Source organism: Pongo abelii, chromosome 6 (genome assembly GCF_028885655.2).
Source record: "Pongo abelii isolate AG06213 chromosome 6, NHGRI_mPonAbe1-v2.0_pri, whole genome shotgun sequence".
NCBI classification, from domain to species: domain Eukaryota; kingdom Metazoa; phylum Chordata; class Mammalia; order Primates; family Hominidae; genus Pongo; species Pongo abelii.
In genome coordinates, this window is record NC_071991.2 from 57,696,514 (window position 1) to 57,703,075 (window position 6,562).

The 6,562-nt window shown below is 39.9% G+C and overlaps 1 pseudogene; it reads right to left on the reverse strand.

Moving 5' to 3' along the window:
* Positions 1-905: 905 nt before the first annotated feature.
* On the reverse strand, positions 906-2,152 carry LOC100434532 (26S proteasome regulatory subunit 4-like; annotated as a pseudogene).
* Between the last annotated feature and the right edge of the window lie 4,410 nt (positions 2,153-6,562).

Below are 6,562 nucleotides of genomic sequence, written 5' to 3' on the forward strand. Positions count from 1 at the left end.
TGAATGTGCTTTACCATCAAAACGTATCTACGCACCTCTGCAAGGGTAGTTATCTCATTCAATAATAGGTACAGCCTAGAGACAGTGTAGTTTTAAACCCAAATCTTAGAAATTCCGAGGAATTAGTCACTCACTTGAAGAAAAGAGCAGGAAAGGGTAAGACTGCAATAAAACAACACCTTGTTCCAAATAATATCTCCTTTATGCTTCTAAACTTCACCCAATCCATAGGCTAGTGTGAGTGGATGGATGTGATAAATGGAGACAGTAGGTGAAGAATGGGAAAGTTATGAAGAATTAGTTCTTCAACCTAGAGTTGGGTTAAGGTTGTGAATATTAGCCAGAGAATGCCTTTACTTTCACATTGGAATGGGAAGATAAAAGCCTAAGAAAAACTCATAGAAATTTAGATTTATAGATAATTTTGGCATCAACACATATTTGAAGTGCATTACATCAATGATGTCTTAGAAGATTAAAGTCATTGCTATACACAAACCTATGGTACTAAGTCACACCGAAACAAAAATCTGTTGAATTAAATAAATAGGTTTATTTTTTCCTACCTGATGTTTGTTAGGCAGGGCATATTTTTCAGCTTAGCAATTGCTTATATGAAAAACTACTGGTTCTAGAACAAACATTTCTGGTTTTTAGTTCTTGTGTGCGTGTAGAGAGAGAGAAAGAAAAAGCACACTTTATTGGGAAGCGGAGTGTTGCACAGTGACCGACAGGCGAAGGCGGCCCAATGGACATCTTACACATCATACTCCAAAAGACTCACAGGATGTGTTGCTAATAAAAATAAACTGGAACACGAATTCCTCTGGGCAACTCCCCGAACCCCATCCCTTTGAGGGCTTGGGAAATCTCCCAGCCATTTTCCTGATGGCAACTGTGGTTCACTAGAGACAGAGCCCCTTGGGGGTGTCTTCCTGTTCTTTATAAAGAACATTTTCTTGAGATTTTTTGAAGTTTTCATTTGTTACTTTCATTCCATGTTCTTTTAAGGCCATCAGACTAGCTTCTGTGCAGATTGCCTTGATGTCAAGTGTCAAGTCGTTCCAGGTTTACATCATTGGCCAGTGTCATGCTGCTTGTGTGCATCTGAAAGATGTGCTTCTTAGTCTTTTCATCAGGCAGGGAGAACTCGAGCTTCCTGTCAATGTAGCCTGGTCTGATAAGTGCTAGACCCAAAGTTTCTATTCGGCTTGTGGATGTGATAACTTTCACATCTCCCCTTGAATCAAATCCATCCAACTGGTTCAACATTTCCAACATTATTCACTGAATTTCTCTCTCACTACCAGAATTTGAGTCACATCTTTTTGTCCTAATAGCATCAATTTCATCAATAAACATGATGGAAGGTGCATATTTTTCAGCAACTAGAAACAATTCCCATATGAGTTTGGGCCCATCATGTAGGTATTTCTGAATAAATTCAGAGCTGATCACTTGCAAGAAAGTGGCTAAGGTGTGGTTTGCCACTGCTTTGGCTAACAAGGTTTTACCTGTGCCAGGTGGACCACAGTGAATGACCCCCTTAGGGGGCTTTATACTCATCTCTTCATAATATTCAGAATGATTTCCTTAATTTCCTGAATTTGGCTGTCCAACCCCCCAATATCAACATAAGTCTCCTGGGGGGTCTTTTCCACCTTCATCATTGTGACTAGGGTATCCGTGTCATCCATCAGCACCCATATCACAGCATGCACCTTGTGGATGAGCAGGACCGAGCAGCCAGGTTCCAGCAGATCCTTGTCTACAAGAATGCTCTGAGCCCACAGATGTAGACGTGATGGCATGATTGTCATCAATAATCTCTTCCAAGGTTCCTACTGACATCGGGGTCCCCTCAGATATCTACTTTTGATCTTTCCTCGTCTTGCTTTCCTTCTAATAGTTTCATTTGTTCCTGATTTCTAATGAATTCTTCCTACATGAGAACACAGTATTTAATTCTCTCTAACTTTCAATAATTTTAACTGGCACAGAGTGTGAAGTGTCATCAGTGGCAGTTTGCTGGCAGCATCTGGTCTCTTTGTTTTCTTCTTCTTCGTCACTCTAGCTGGTATAGGAGATTCATATTTCTTTTTCTTGTCCTATCATCCGTCTTGCCAGCTCCAAGACCATGACCACCACTCTTGACTTTGACCCATCTTTCCTTGGCCACTCAAGCTGCCTAGTTTTTAAATTTTTTTGTACAGATGAGGTCTTGCTACATTGCCTGGGCTAGTTTTGAACTCCTGGGCTCAAGCAATCCTTTTGCCAAAGTGCTGGGATTACAGGTGTGAGCCATCGCACCCGTCATAGAACAAACATTTCTTGACATGGATACAACTATCTTAGGATAGTTGTATCTGGAAAGAATTTGCTTCCAGAGACTTGGCTTTTAAAAGCCTACTGAAGATAGAAGGTAAATTCAGCCATAAATACATCTACATGATTTGGTTCAGTAAAATTCCATGTGCTCTGTGAAGCTATTACTTTATCTTTCACTACCTGTGTTGAACAATTCTAAAACAGAACTGTCTTATTGACTTGGTTTCAGGCTTTATCTGGAAAAGTGGGCATAATAACTCCTCTGTAGCTCAAAACTCATGGGATGTGTGGCTAGAAGTCTTACGTTAGTGTCCCAGAATTGTTCTGAGTGGCTCTGTGAGTATCTCTGTGGCAGGCACAGCTAGCAGCCTACTAGTTATTACTCCCTTTTCACCTTCCATTTCAGTAACATCATTTTACCTAGAGCAGCAATGTATCCTACTCAAAATACTCACATCCCCATACTTCCTTGCAGCTGGGGCTGATACTTCATTTTCTAATTATCTTATTAGTACTGAGTAATCCCTTTAATTGCAAGCATTGTTCTAATCTTGATTTTATTCACAGAATATTACATTAAAAAGGAAATAGCGGTTTCACCAAGACCCCGGTGAGATGAACCAGGCTAAACCTTTGCCCATAACTTATTGTCCACTTATCTGAAAAGGAGTCATTCTAGAACTAAGCTTCATTTGAAGTGTGGCATCAGGGAGCTTTGACACTAGAGCAAGATCCTTAGAAGAAGAATGAATCAGGGTTTAAATCTGGAAATCTTTAATTCAGAAAAAAGTGTTTAACGTTTAATAAGATTTCAAATAATGTTCACTGTTGACATCTTTGTAAAAATAAAGACCCTGGCCAGGCGCGGTGGCTCATGCCTGTAATCCCAGCACTTTGGGAGGCTGAGGTGGGTGGATCATGAGGTCAGGAGTTCAAGACCAGCCTGGCCAACATGGTGAAACCCAGTCCAGTCTCCACTAAAAACACAAAAATTAGCTGGGCGTGGTGGCACGCATCTGTAATCCCAGCTACATGGGAGGCTGAGCCAGGAGAATTGCTTGAACCCAAGAGGCAGAGGTTGCAGTGAGCTGAGATCGCACCATTGCACTCCAGCCTGGGCAACAGAGCAAGACTATGTCTCTAAATAAATAAATAAATAAATAAATAAATAAATAAATAAATAAGACCCCAAGATTGAAGAATCATAGGTACTTTAAAAATAGTCTTTATACTTTTCCATATGTTTTCAAATTTTCTACAGTGAAGATCTACTACTTCATAACCAGAAAATAAAGATATTTTGGAGTACAATAAAAGAGTTTAGAAGAAAAAAGAAAGGCCTAATAAATATAATTTCCTTAGAGAACACTAGACGTTACATAAGATAATATTAAGAAAAACATCAACCTTAACATTTTCATCAGATGTGCTTTTGAGTGTCAGTTGCAGTTTGTTTCTGTCATGTGTGTGTTCCAAATAACTGAAGTTTTTAATGTCCAAGAATTCAATAATGTACTCTGTAAAATTCCCACTGATCTAATAATTTTTCTCCTTATGGACAGGCAGGAAAAAGCCTATTATCTTCAATGCAGAGTTCTGCTTGCAGAAATGGCCTAAATCTTGTTGGAAATAATAAGCATTGAGCAATCCAAATAATGCCAGCCTAACACTAGTATGACATTTAGTTAGGGAAGATGTCCCAAGAGAAATGTAAACTATTTCAAAACATTCTGTTACTAAAACTTGGACATAAAAAGAATGACAAATGGACTGGATGCAACAACTTAATTCTAAGCACGCATGGGTTTGGCTGCTGTGAATGCATTTTAACACGTACAATTTTTCATGTTCTCTTATATGGATATCATCCCCTCCACATGAAGAAAGATCAATTGACATTTACTACTTGCCGAAGAACAGGTTAGAAGCAATCAGCAACCTCACTTCTGGCCTGGAATCAAGCCGAGTGAGTCACAGAATCCTAGAACCTTGGTGAGAGTCCCATCCAACCTCCCTCCCCAAGTACACCCCTGGGAACCAATTACAACCATCTGCTTAAGAGCTATTACTCTGTCCCCCAAATTAAAAGCTACAAATTGTCAAACAGAAGGAATACAAGAACAACAGAGTAAAATGACCAGATCTGAAACCTTTCGTAGAATGGATAATCCCCAGACAGCTTCAGATGCATGTGGCTGAGACCTCAGAAGGTGCAAGTCAAGTGTGAGGGAGTGACGGGGGGAGGCTTTGTTTCCATTCAAATGGGACCAGTTGATAAATGGGTCCAGGAACCCCAGACAGTGTGTGGATGCTATTGCTACATCTTCCCTGCTTACAGTCCAGCTCCATTTGGGAGAATGTGTACAAAGGCTTGTTGGTCCGAGTGGTTTCTTTATGGGCAGATTTACTCTTTCAAGACATTTTTTAAGGCAAAGGAAGTGTAATTGGAAACCTGCAGCATGTTAAGAGTTAGCTATTCTCTTGGAAAAAGTAGAATGATTCAGTGAACACTTTGAAGCATGCAATGTGTGATCAATATGTGAGGAGAGAGGATCAAGATGAGGAAATCCTAACTAGGAAAAGAGAAGAGAAGAGGATTTCAGTGTTAACACCATTTAAAAGCCAAGCATTCCTCGGATAATGAACTCTTGCTACAAACCACAAGGGACAACTGTCTTTTGCTTTATTAAAAAATAAAAAGATGGGGATGTCTAGACAAGAAAAATATTAGAGATCATGTCTTAAATGTTCTTGTACTGGAAGATATAAAACCATACACCCTCCTTTCTCACTTTCCTGCTTTTTTACAACCAAAACCCAAGAAGGAAAAAATTGTGGAAGAAATTGTCTGGGTCCCAGGGCCATTCCTACATATAGGAAAAGCAGGTGCCTCAATGTGACTGAAAGACTTCTTCTCATCTCCTTTGTAAGATAGTGAGTGTGTGGAGGGTTGGGTCTGTGTTGGATTTTTTCTTTTTTTTTTTTGAGACGGAGTCTCACTGTCGCCCAGGCTGGAGTGCAGTGGTGCGATCTTGGCTCACTGCAAGCTCCACCTCAGGATTCACACCATTCTCCTGCCTCAGCCTCCCGAGTAGCTGGGACCACAGGCACCTGGACCATGCCCGGCTAATATTTTGTATTTTTTTTTTAGTAGAGACGGAGTTTCACCATGTTCGCCAGGATGGTCTCGATCTCCTGACCTTGTGATCCGCCTGCCTCAGCCTCCCAACGTGCTGGGATTACAGGCGTGAGCCACCGCGTCCGGCTCTGTGTTGGATTTTTAAACCCCTCCCTCATAACACTGTATCAGCCACAGAGCAGTCTCTCAATAAATGCTAGGTGAAAGGAATGAATGGAATGGAATTATTACAACTTGGATTTTTTGTTGTTCTTATTCTTTAAGTCATATTTTCTGTGAGTTGCTGTTTAGATTGGAGTTTTAATAAGAATCATACACATGGCTGAGGACAGAATAAAGAAATATGAAGAATGAGGACTGGAGAGGTTGGGATAAAGAGAGTGTGATGTGGCTGCAGTTGCCCTCATCCCTTAAATGAGGAAGTGGACGAGGATGATCTCTAAGTTCCTTCCAGCTTCAACGGATTGTGAGTTTTCCTGCATCCTCCCATGTCATTAATACTTTAGCTTTAAGCACCTCCCAATTCAAACCTCCTCTGCAATATTGCTTTTTCTATCCATTCCATCACTGTTAATCTAACATATTGGCATGTCCAACAAAATGAGGACTTCAAATATTTTATTAAAGTATGAGACAGCTCTGTAACAGAATGCTGTCAACAATGTGGCTGTTAACATTGACAATGCCACTGGATGACATTGTTCATAATTTTTAAAAAGTTTCAAACAATGATATCATAGTAAAATAACCCTGGAATATCTGGAAGGAAGGAGAGTCACCAATACTGTAATTATCCCTGGATGGTGGGATTATGGGTGGTTTTTATTTTTCTTTTTGAGTGAATGCATTTTCTAGTATTTTTACAATGAACGTAAGTTTCTTATGTTACAAAAATAGGAAAGAAATCAAAGACTTCATCTTAAATGATCCTAAAAATGATGGCTTGAGCTATTCTTTAATTTTTCGTTTCTTTCCTTTTTTTTTCTTTTTTTTTTTTTTTTTTTTGTTTTGAGACACGGCCTTGCTCCATCGCCCAGGCTGGAGTGCAGTGGCGTGATCATAACTCACTGCAGCCTCAAACTTCTAGCTCAAGGA